The sequence below is a fragment of the Euprymna scolopes genome, chromosome 18 (assembly GCF_053919585.1).
Source record: "Euprymna scolopes isolate OS-2025 chromosome 18, ASM5391958v1, whole genome shotgun sequence".
NCBI lineage: Eukaryota > Metazoa > Mollusca > Cephalopoda > Sepiida > Sepiolidae > Euprymna > Euprymna scolopes.
Genome location: NC_136499.1, coordinates 36,532,215 through 36,544,376, shown reverse-complemented (window position 1 = coordinate 36,544,376; position 12,162 = coordinate 36,532,215).

The following is a 12,162-nucleotide window of genomic DNA, read 5'->3' as shown; positions in this document are numbered from 1 at the left end:
AACCTCAGTTTCCGATATGAATTTTTCATTTCAGTAAAATCCATTTCAATCGAACATTTTCTTGTTATATTCCAAGAGCCAGTATTCCGTAGTAGCATATCTAAAAAAAAAAAAAGAATTGCTACAGACGCAATTCAAGATACAATTGCTGTGGTTTTAATTCCATGTCGATCGAACTGCGGTAGCGTGAACTGTCCTATTGAAAAAAATACTTTTCGTTTTTTATGTTTATTGGCGGTTTCGTCTTTCTAATGCAGCCTTAATGCGATAGAGTATTCGTTGTTGAGAAAAATGTTCCGCATTGTCTGGTAATCTTCGAATCTATAGTTCGTTTGGATATTTCTAACTTGCTGTTCTACACTCAGCTGTCAATTTCACCTTTTCTGCGAAATAGTCAAATAAAAGAGTTGCAATGAACTCATAATCGTTGTTCCACAGCAAGCAAATGCTTTGAAAACAGATTTCACAGTGGAAAATGTTCATACAAAAGGATAAATATAGAGACCCATATTATATAGTCAACTGCTATGTCCCTTGTACGTATATCTTATTTACGATTGACTAAAACGCGTTTGTAGATTTTGTTGCTATTTTCTGCGATAACTTTATAATTTGAATCACCTGATCGCTGTGTTCATACGATCTTGCATAAAATAAGTATAAGTTTACCGTTCTTTACGACAAATCTGTCAAAACATCGTTAATTTACAGATCGCACATCAGCAGCCAATGAGCGTAATGGTTAGAAGCCTTGACTGTCGTACGGGCGGTCGGGTTTCGATCCTGGCTTGCGGTAGTTGCCTGTCTAGCCGCACTGGTGAGCTGTAAAACAGCGAAACAGTACTGTATGTGAATTACTATGTATATATATATATATGTGTGTGTGTGTGTGAGGGCGTGCAATAAGTAATGCACTTGACCCACTTCCCATAGCAGTAGAGCAAAGAAACTTGGCACAGTTTTTAGTCTTTCTCTACATAGGAACCACTCAGAGTTATGCATTTCTCCCATAGTTTAATGGCATTCTGGAGACCGTTTTTGTAGAACACGCCAGGTTAGTCCTTACACCACGCCGTGACTTTAGAAATCAAGGCTCCATCATCTGGGAAACGCTTTCCTTTCAAAAACAACTCCATGGCTTGGTGTTTAACTTCAAGGGGCCATTTTACCGGGATTCTAAACGGAACCTTTAATGTACATCAGGGGTTAGCAAGGATCCGTGGCGCAGTTGGTTGAGTAATCTGGAAAATGAATTGTGAAACTGATATACTTCTGATATTTTTAGATTCAATTCTTAGTAGTGGTGAGTGAAAAATATACTTGCGAATAACTTAGTACCTCTACTCAGTCATGGTTGACGGCACAAGAGCATGCTACGTGTGTGAATAAAAAAAGGGTTTCCGTCCAAAAATCCTTCCAGATTCCAGGGTTCAACAGAAGCATTCATGAGTTACACAAAATCACCTAAAAACGGAAGTTACATCGACTTTTAAAATAACACTCAAGAGTAGAGAAGAATCCAAATAATACCGAGTAAATTTATTCTATATAATTGTGCCTGTGTATTGTTTTCTACTCGACGATGGCGAACAGTGTGGGAACGCAGGCGTACCTCTTTAACGGCCTCGGTGTGCACTTTGCCGACGCAGCGTCATGATGCTGAAAAGGGTCCGAGATAGCGCCTGCGGCCTTATATAACAGTGCAGTGTCGCAGAATCTTGTGTGCTCTCGATCACATATGCAAATTTGGAGGACTCTGTCTTTTATAAAAACAGGCCCCTGGAAGAGATGGGGACAGACGTGAACGAGTCTACGGAAAGTACCGACGGACGACGTTGCTGCAGTGAACTGAGCTTGTGTGTACTCTTTTTTTTTGCAACAACAATCTATTTCGGCGTAATTTTATTTTACCATGGACAGATTCGACCTGAAGCTGATACCAGAATTGGACGGGTCCCCGGCTGGTCTTTCGGTGATTGAATGGCTGGAGAAGGCCGAGCGCGTTTTCCTGTTGTGCAAAATTAAGGATCCAGTTATGATCATTCCATTGAGGCTCAGTAAGGGGGCTTATGCCGTGTACCAGCAGCACGGGGATAAAACGACAATAGAGCTGATGAAATTAGTCTTGTACGGAGCATTCGCTGCGGGCCCTTTCGTTGCCTTGAGGCAATTTTCTGAACGTGGACTTGGGTCAGAGGAGACTGTGGACGTCTACCTGGCCGACTTGAAGAAGTTTGCTGCTCCCTTTTGCGGTGCAAGCGACCGAATATTGGCATGCGTCTTTTTGTTTAACTCTCGGATGACACCATTCGGCTGTTTCGGGCGTCGTCGAAGCTCAATGAGCTTGGGTTGGAGGAGTTGTTGGGTAGAGCCCGAAACACCCTAAAGGGCGTTGTGGAGCAAGTTTCGGCAGCGGTAGACGCACTGGAATCGCCTTCAGAGAGCACGCGGTACTACAAATGTGGCGGCCTCAACCACTTTGCCAGAGACTGCAGATGCAGTGCGAAGCGCACCCCGGACTATGGAGCACGGAAAGGAGAACGCTGTCACCGATGCGACAAGCCAGGCCACGTAGCACGGAATTGTCCGGGAAACGGGCAAGGGGAGGAAGCCGCGGCGCCAGCACCCTTCCCTAAGCAACACTGAACATGGCGCTTCCTGTAGTGACAGTGCGAGTTGATGGGTGTAGACGCTCAGCGCCGGTTGACACCGGATGCACCCAAACCCTAATACACAGTAAATGTTGCGCCACAGGATGAAAAAGAAGGCCCCAGTAAAAACCGTTGGCGGAGGCTCGCTGGTGTGTTGTTGGGTAGGTATTGTCCATATAAGCGTTGGCTATGCCACCCCGGGTGTAAACCGAACCCTTTACTTCGCCAGGCTGATCGACCCTTCTGTGTCAAAGAGGGACGGGAAATCTTTTGTGAGGAGCTGCGAAACCAGCCGGTCGATCGTTTGGTGGGATTAAAGGAAAACTGAGTGTGAGAGCAATTGGAACAGGCTCGTAATGGACGTAACTCACAACAACTACAGGCATTTTCTGACGCTAAACGATTGCAAACGGACTAGATTTGCATTGTGGCGGCCCCTTCCCCGGGAGGACTCGGCCGCCATTGTCCGTGAGCTGGAAACTGTCTTCCTCGAGCGTGGTCCCCCTTCTGGGATACCGACTGACAATAGCACAGCCTTTGTTAGCGAGCAGGTCAAACAGTTCGGAGACAGCTAGTGTATAAGTCTGCGCTTTCGGCGCGCCCATGTGCCTAGCAGGAATGGAATTATTAAGAGAAACCACAGGACCGTCAAGACCATTGCAGCTAGGAATGGGTGTTTGGTGCCTGAGGCGGTCTATTGTTATAACGTAACCACTAAGGACATTTCACCCTCTACCATGCCAGCCAAAGCACTGCACAGGTACCACGTCAGTGTGAGAGGCGTGGAGTAATACAGTAATAAAAGTAAATGCAGTGTATATGTAAATACAGTATATATGTAAATACAGTAATACAGTAATTTAAGTAAATGCAGTATCTATGTAAATACAGTATATATGTAAATACAGTATATATGTAAATACAGTAATACAGTAATTTAAGTAAATACAGTATATATGTAAATACAGTATATATGTAAATGCAGTAATACAGTATATGTAAATACAGTATATACACTTGTGCCCGATATTATTCATACCCTCCCCTTGAAAATTGAGTTTATTAGGTGTAACTTTGTAAGAATTTATTGTTTACGTCCATATTGATACATATTCTTAATAAACCTCTTCTGATCATTTTCGTCATTTTAAAATCTCGGGATACTTGTAATAAAAGAAATATACAGCTATTTATAAAATCTGCAATGTTCAAAAATAATCATACCCCCTTATGTTTTCAATATTAATCGAGTTTCTAGCTGTTTGTTTCCTGTTTGATTCTTATTTTGAATGCTTTTATACAACCTTTGATTAATTTCATTTCGCTTTTTGCATTTTTCAGAAATTAAAATATCAACTGAAAACCAATAAAAGAATAAAAATTATTAGAATGGGGAAGAAAAAAGAGCTTAGTAATGATCTTAGGACTAAAATTGTGAATTCACACAAGGATGGTTTAGGTTACAAGTCAATTTCCAAGAAATTTGAGGTCCCTACAGCAACAGTACAGAGCATCATCAAAAAATTCCAGAGCCACCACACAACAAACAACTTGATTGGTAGAGAAAGGAAAAGGAAACTGTCTGCTAGAGCCACCAGAAATATTGTAAGAAGTGTTAATGCAAATCCAACCACCACTACTAAGGACATTTTAGAAAATCTGGAATCTTCTGGCATAAAAATATCAAGGCAAACATTGCAAAGGACTCTGCATGAAAATGGTCTGAAAGGAAGAAGGCCAAGAAGGACTCCATTGCACACCGGAAAACACCTTGCAGCACGTCTAAAGTTTGCTAGGACCCATGTGAATTCTCCAGAGTCCGTTTTCTCAAGTATTTTGTGGACTGACGAAACAAAAATTGAATTGTTTGGCCATATAGATGCTTCTTACGTTTGGAGGAAGAAAGGAGAAGCTTACAACCCAAAGAACACCATACCCACGGTGAAACATGGTGGTGGTAGCCTAATGTTTTGGGGCTCCTTTTCGGCTAGTGGTCCAGGTAGTTTGGTCAAGATAGATGGAACCATGAAGAAGGAGCAATATTTGGAGATACTCCAGAAAAACATTAGACAGGATACGGAGAAGCTCCATTTAGGACCAAACTGGGTCCTTCAACAGGATAATGATCCAAAACATACTGCCAAAATAGTCAAGAAATGGTTTAAGGATAATCAAATTAATGTTTTGGAATGGCCTAGCCAGAGTCCTGACCTGAACCCTATCGAAAACCTCTGGCACATATTGAAAACTGAGGTTAAAAAGCGGAAACCTAGAAATTTGAGGGATTTGGAGAACTACTGCATTGAAGAATGGTCAAAAATCAGTGTTGATGCTTGTAAAAACCTTGTTGATAAATATCCAAAACGGTTACAGGCAGTTATTAAGAATAAAGGGCATGCTATTGACTATAAGTAAGAGAGGTATGAATAATTTTGAACTAGTGCCATTATTGTTTTTCTTTGTATAATGTTTCAAACTTGCATAATTTATTTATTCGTTGAGTTTAAATTAAATGCTTATGCTTGATTTATTGTTTGAAATCCCTTTAATATTGTCTACCTTTTGGTTTGAGCAATATTCTTATAGAAATCTCAAAGATCCGAGGGGTATGAATAATCTCGGGCACAAGTGTATATACGTAACAGGCGACTCAATGAAAAAGAAAACAGAAAGAGATGTGTTAGTCAGTTTTGCCAGTGATCAACTCGGCTATCGGTTGTCACTTTTACATCCATGGAAACATAATCGGGCGTACACAGACGGATATAAATCCAGAGAACTGTTGCGACTCCCAGGGAAGACGTAACCAGTTATAAACAAGTTTATATATAAAATATGAGTTGTCGGAAATTTGGATTACAGTGTTTACTGGAACCGAGAAAAGGAGAACTGTGAACAAAATTGGCGTCAGCGTCCCGCAAAACATAAAATGGATATGTTTTGTTAAAGCAGTGTGTTCGTCGTCGTAGAATAAATATCTCCTTTAGAAACACGTTTTCCTAAGAGTTTACTTAAGATGTATAACCACCGATACATACGATTACTCATCAAGAGGCATATACGATACGTTCCGGTAAAATACAAGCATAGATATATGTTATATATAGGGGGTTTCATTGAAAGAGTCTTATTATAAGTGCAGTCTTAGAAGAGAGAGGTGTTGTAAGAGAGATAGTGTTCGTGTTATGAAGAATGTCGTTATTTCTGTTATGAGGTGATTCATATATATTAAAACGTTCTTTACTTAGATTAATAGATGTGTTGCTATGGAAACTCTTCGAGTGAGGAGATAGTGTTCAGACAGTCTTAGTGTAGATATGAGATGTAGATTCACATTGTGGATATGAGATGTGTATGTCATGACATTTTATAACACAGGCTTATAGACATATAATAACAATTCAATTTACCTTTTTGTAGAATCACAACACAAGACGACGTTTTACAAAAACACATGATGGTTTTATTTCTTTACGACCGGCCGTGGTTTTCTCATCAAGAATTCAAAGCTTCACATATTAAGTTTAAAAGTGATCGTCTCGCTTCTAGACGTTCGAATTTCAAACTCCAGACTCTCTCTGAGTTTCTCCGCTTCTGTCTCTTTACTCTAACGTTTTTCTAACTCTTTTTAGAACTTTCTATTTTCCATGACGTCATACACATGTTAAAACATGTGCCTTCTTTCACGTGTTCTGGACATGCGTGTCCAAAACTTTTCCTTTTTTTAGAAAAGGAATTTTAACCTATATATCTAATTTATTTAACGCATATTTTATTATCCACATTCTTTCTAACAATTGAATAGTTCATGTATTATTTATTTCATCAGACTTAACAATTTACTGGGCATTCCATTTAAACCTATTGTTCTTTAAAACTTATATCCAAGGTTCGATTTCTGCTTTCTCTCATTTTATTTTCATTTTAAGTAATCGCTCTATTTTTATACTTATATGAAAAGGGGACAGCCCTTATCATGTAACATATATGCATTAGAGTAGGTTGATTTTCAACTTTTTTTCGGAAAATGTAAAAGGTTGAAGCAGAGAAAGTTGCACAAACATATGGGGAGTACAAATATAAAAAAACTAGGTTTCAAACATCAGGCATCGGATGCTAATTTGATTTTAAAGATCGTCTACTTTGAGACACGGAAAAAATCCTTATGTGTGAAAGATTTGTGAGAAATTATTTAGTATTTTGCAGTTTCAATCATAACAAGTTGTTTTATATATTTAAATAAACGATATAATGACTGATATGCTAAATATTAAACAAAATTATAACTGCCCCCTCCCATACTGAGGTGGCGGCAATTACAAAATTCTATAAATGCTGCATTTTACTTTGTTTTATAAGTGCAAAATTCAATTCTTTTTACTATCAATGAAAAAAAAAGTTTTTATTCTGTTTGGAAAAAAGTCTTAAGAAAACCTAAAACAAATTATTTACCTATCTCTAGGCAATTATCTATGCTTGTATAAAAAACACAAAACAATTGGCAAGTAAAAAAGCTATTTTGTTACCATAATATCAAAATTCTCCCTATAGGATCTCTTTGAAGCAAAAAATGGCCTTATTTAATGGCATAAAATCTTAGCAATAATATGTCTATGTCTTGCTGCAAGTCCATAGACTGATTGGCATGCTTCTGATGTCAATTTTACAGCACTTTCCACACTTTGTGAATGCGCAGGCAAATCAGGTAACTCTGGCTTTCTACCGTCATAAATAATTACTAAAGTTCATGATACGATAATTCTTCAGTTAGTGCTGGCTCTGAACCTCCACTTTAAAAGCGTCAAAATTTATTGTTGATATTTTTTAAACGCTTTCTCACTGGTTCCCCACTACTGAAAAAGAAAACAGAAGTCAAATAATTTTATTAACTTGAACAAATGATCAAAATTTTATTTTAATTAATGTTTTTTGAAATTTAATAATTGAAAATGAATGTATAAATCGAAATAAACAATTTGATCAGTTTTATATGAATGTTTATTTACCTAATGGTTAAAAATCTTCTTATAGCTTCTTATCTCACTTCTATTTCATCTGATTTTAACAAAGAGAACAGAATATTCTCTAGCAAAAGGGCAAAAGCATTAAACTGAAGATTGCTTAAAACAATTTCCTGAATTTCTGGAGGCTGATTTTTTATTTGCCCAATCATTTTAAAAATATACATTTGCTGGTTATGAAATTTATTATCCAGTTTAATTTCAAACCAGCTAACTGTATAAACTTCTACAATAAAACTAATCAGCTGGTGCATTTTTCTGGTCAATTCAGATGGATAAATTTTACGGGTCCACAAACACATTAATCGGATTGCCAGAGTAAGCCATTTTGTCTGATTTAAAGGCCAGATCCTTCATGCTGTATACTGAGGGTCTATTTTACCCCTTGAAATACCAACAACATACTCTAAAAATAGTCTTTGGTCACCAGTGAGATCATTTTCTGTTAGTTCAGAAGACCTGGCCTCCAGAGGACTACTCACTGGTAAAATGTCAACTTGGGGTAAATGATCGTAATTGTTGGCACATAATTTTCCGAGTTGACCCATAAATGATGTTGGGCTTCGTGCACTTCCATCAAGGAATTGAAAGAATGCCCTAAAAGGAAGCTCATTCTGGTGTAGAGAACAACCAATAGTGTAGATTGTTTTCTAGTGAGGAAACCAGTCTTGGTGCTTGTGGTGTCTAAAAGGACAGCCTTTAAAGTATTGACACTCTCATACTCTTCTAGAACTTTGTGAACTTCATCTGTCAGAACAGCACCAGTTGCTCTAATAACAGGAATCACTCCATGTCTTATACACCCCCTTACTTCCACAACCCATCTTTGTAAATGTCAAGTGATGCTCTTGTCCTTTAGCTTTTCTTCGATTTTTGTTTCCTTTTTCATCGACAGTTTCCATGTAAAATAAAGTGTCTTTGTCGTGTTCCCCATCATCACCAATGCAGACAAGATTTCTAATTTTTTGATTATGTTTTTGATCGGCTTTATCTTTTTTATCTTTCTTTTTCTCTGTCGATTTTGGATTTATCAAGAAAAAAATTCCTTAAATCAATATTTGATTTTAGAAGGCCCGCAGCCTGTAGATCCAAAAGTAAAGCATTTGCAAGACTTACACCAAGGTTTGAAGAGACATCACCTTTGATGAGTTCAATGGCATAACGAGGAATTTTTATCAGGCTGTAAATACTCTTACACTCCTCCTCTGGTTCAAAACATTCATCGGTTCCATCACTATTTTCTGATGTCAGAATGATATTCTGGTCATGGGATGTTGAAGCAATAGGCGGGGGGGGGGGTGAATCAACTTGCTTTTCTCCTAACACAGTTAACTTTTTTAGATTTTGCGACTGTAGCTTTATCAACAGGTCTCAATTAAAAGTTTCTTTCGAGTCCTATTTTATTTCTTTGGTCCTTCAAATACTCTCTCCTCCACAGGAACCTGAATTATAAAATTCGGCAAATGTTTATTCTAATCTACGCTAATCTTAGAAATAAATTCTATTTCACATAAAAAAATTGTAATTTCTTTTCTCAGTGGTTTACATAAAATACAAGTATGGAAATTCATTTAATTTAAGATGTCTATGATTTTCATTAAAAATATTTTTTCAAACAAACAAGAGAAATTTTAAAAAATAGAATAAACTAACTTTTTTTATGGGAAAGGTACAGACAGTATGATTTAACTAACAATTTTCTTTTTTGCATTTAATATTTTTGGCATGACAACTTGCAATTGGCAGGTCACACGAACAAGATGAAATATGAAATAATTTGTCAATTTGTAATTGACCAGAAGACTTTTGGCATATATGAATGAAACGTTTCTATTTATTTGCTTAGTTTTTTTTTAAAGCAGGTGTCCTGCAATTTGTGTACAATCCATTTTTCAGTTAATAGGAGCAAACTGGAATTTACTGCCATTATTTTGAATTTATTGCCATTAATTTTGAATTTATTGCCATTAATTTTGAAAGGGAAAATGTATTTAACTTTGGGTGAGAATTCTCCATGTAATAACCATATTGAATAATCTGACGGAAAGTAGGGATTCTGTTTTATTTAATGGAAAAGGTGTGCCCACAAATTGTGTAGAAATAGTTCGTTTCCGACTCATGGTTAGAAAAATATCTGCAAAATACATATTTTATGATATTGTAAGAAATTAAACAAAGGAAATTATGGATTAAATTTAAAATTTAGAAAAATATCAAAAAAGAAATAATAAAGGTTTGCTAAGATATAAAATGCAAAATGTAATAATTTCTATATTTGAATTAAGCTCCGGTTAACAAAGTAAACACACGTGTGAACACGAAAATGAAGCCGATTACTTGACAGTGTAGACAGAAATATTAACCGGATAAAATAAAGCCCTGGTTTATTAGTTGTTTAATTCATTTTAAATGAAATATTTTGCAGGGTGCCATTTTATATCGACACTCAATTAGTTTTCTAAAAATAAAATAGATATAACAAACAAAAGAAAAATGTATTGTTTATACTCCCTTCATATGTTTTCTTCAAAACCGGCATGAATATGACATGCTTATTCTTTGATTTAACACCGGCACTCTGCGACATAGACGCAGCTTATTGAGTTTTTCAATGTTTAAATTCATTTTAGCAAAAAACGATGGAGTTTTAGAAAAAAAGGATTTTGTGTTGTTATTCTTAATGCTATTTAACAACTTTCTCTGCATAGACCTAGTCATAATGTAAAAATCGACCTACCCTAATATAGATACACCTATATATATATACATATATATATATATATATATATATATATATATATATATATATATATATATATATATATATATATATATATATATATATATATATATGTATATATACGCTTTAGACGACATTGTTCGCCATGGGCACTTATGTAAACAAATACATTCAGAGACACTATATATACAAGCCATAGAGACGCTTACATAATGGACCGTTACATATACAGAACGTTGTCCTTTTAATTGTGACTCTTGCTACGGGTATACATTTTTCTACATTGTAGATTATGTACTTTTCCCAGACATTTTTGTGTCTTCTATACAGTTTTCTGTATTTATGTCCGTTACCCCTTTTCCTTCTTTTTAAGTTAAGTTAGACAGTATCATCTTTCAGGTGCCATGCATTCTTTATTGTTATTAGTTTCCCCGTCTCCATTCTGCTTTGAAGCAGTTTATGAATGGTCCAGAAAAAACATTTTAGTGACACTGGTAGGATATTTATACGTTTAATTAAAATTCTAGATTTCCTTTTGTCATTTCATGCACTGGTTTCCAATATTATTTTTTCATTTCTGTATATTTTATAGTGTCGCATTCAGAACATGGAAATATTTCTAAGTGTAATGTTAAGAAAGCGTTCTTATCCCGTCTTCGTTAAAGAATTTCATAACCTTTGATTTCTCTAGTTTACGATTTGCATACTTTGTTCTGCAAACTTTTTCATTCCAAATCCCAATCCAATACCTTGGATGAATATTTCGGTTGTGTTTATCAGCTTTTCAAATTCATCCTTATTTTGGAAACAGCTTTCATGTACATGAGGTGGTTTATTCTGCATGTAAATTTGTAACCAGCGTCACATTTAGTAATCGTGTAGTTGACTAACACCATGGCTATGCTAAATAGTAGAGGTGCTAGCAAGTCTGCTTTCAAAATGCTTCCCTATATAATATCAGTCTGGAGTTGTCCACCAGCTGTCAGTTCCAGTCTCAATCTTGTCGGATATCTTATGCATTAAATTATCAATGCTTGTGAAGCATGTTGTACACTTTCTTGTAATATAATGCTTTTATTTGATTTAAGATAGTTTCATTTATATATGATAAGGCGTATGCTCCTCTGGCGAAATCGTTTTATTTTTCGCACGCGACTGTCAATGGAATAGTACACCTATTTGTTCTGTTGGGCCGTTACGATTTTTCACGTGGTTGGGAAGCAGTTTATATTATTATTATTATTATTATTATTATTATTATTATTATTATTATTATTATCATTATTATTATTATTATTTGTATTAGTATCATTATTATTATTAGTAATAGTATTATTATTATTATTATTATTATTATTATTATTATTATTATTATTGGCTCACAAGGAGCTTTCGCACAGGTCATAAAAGATCTCTTCTTGAGAACAACCTGTGGTATTCCATGGCGGCTTGGTGACAACAAGTCTCTCCAGATTTCCAGTACTCTCCACTTCTTTCGATAACATTTGCCAATGAATTTTCGTTATTGCAGCTTAACATTGATTTCTCGCTGGAAGCGGCCATTTGTTGCCACTGGAATTTGATTGGCAGTAAGCTCCCTCACGGTCCCAGTTCTTTTCGCACGTGTCCAACGGAGGTCTGACCAGTGCTTTCTCTTCTTGACTCTTCTCGCCTATTTGGCATCACGCGTTGAAGAGGGCGGTAATGGGGTAAATGGAGGGGTGAGGGAGGGGAAAGATAACAAAGTTTT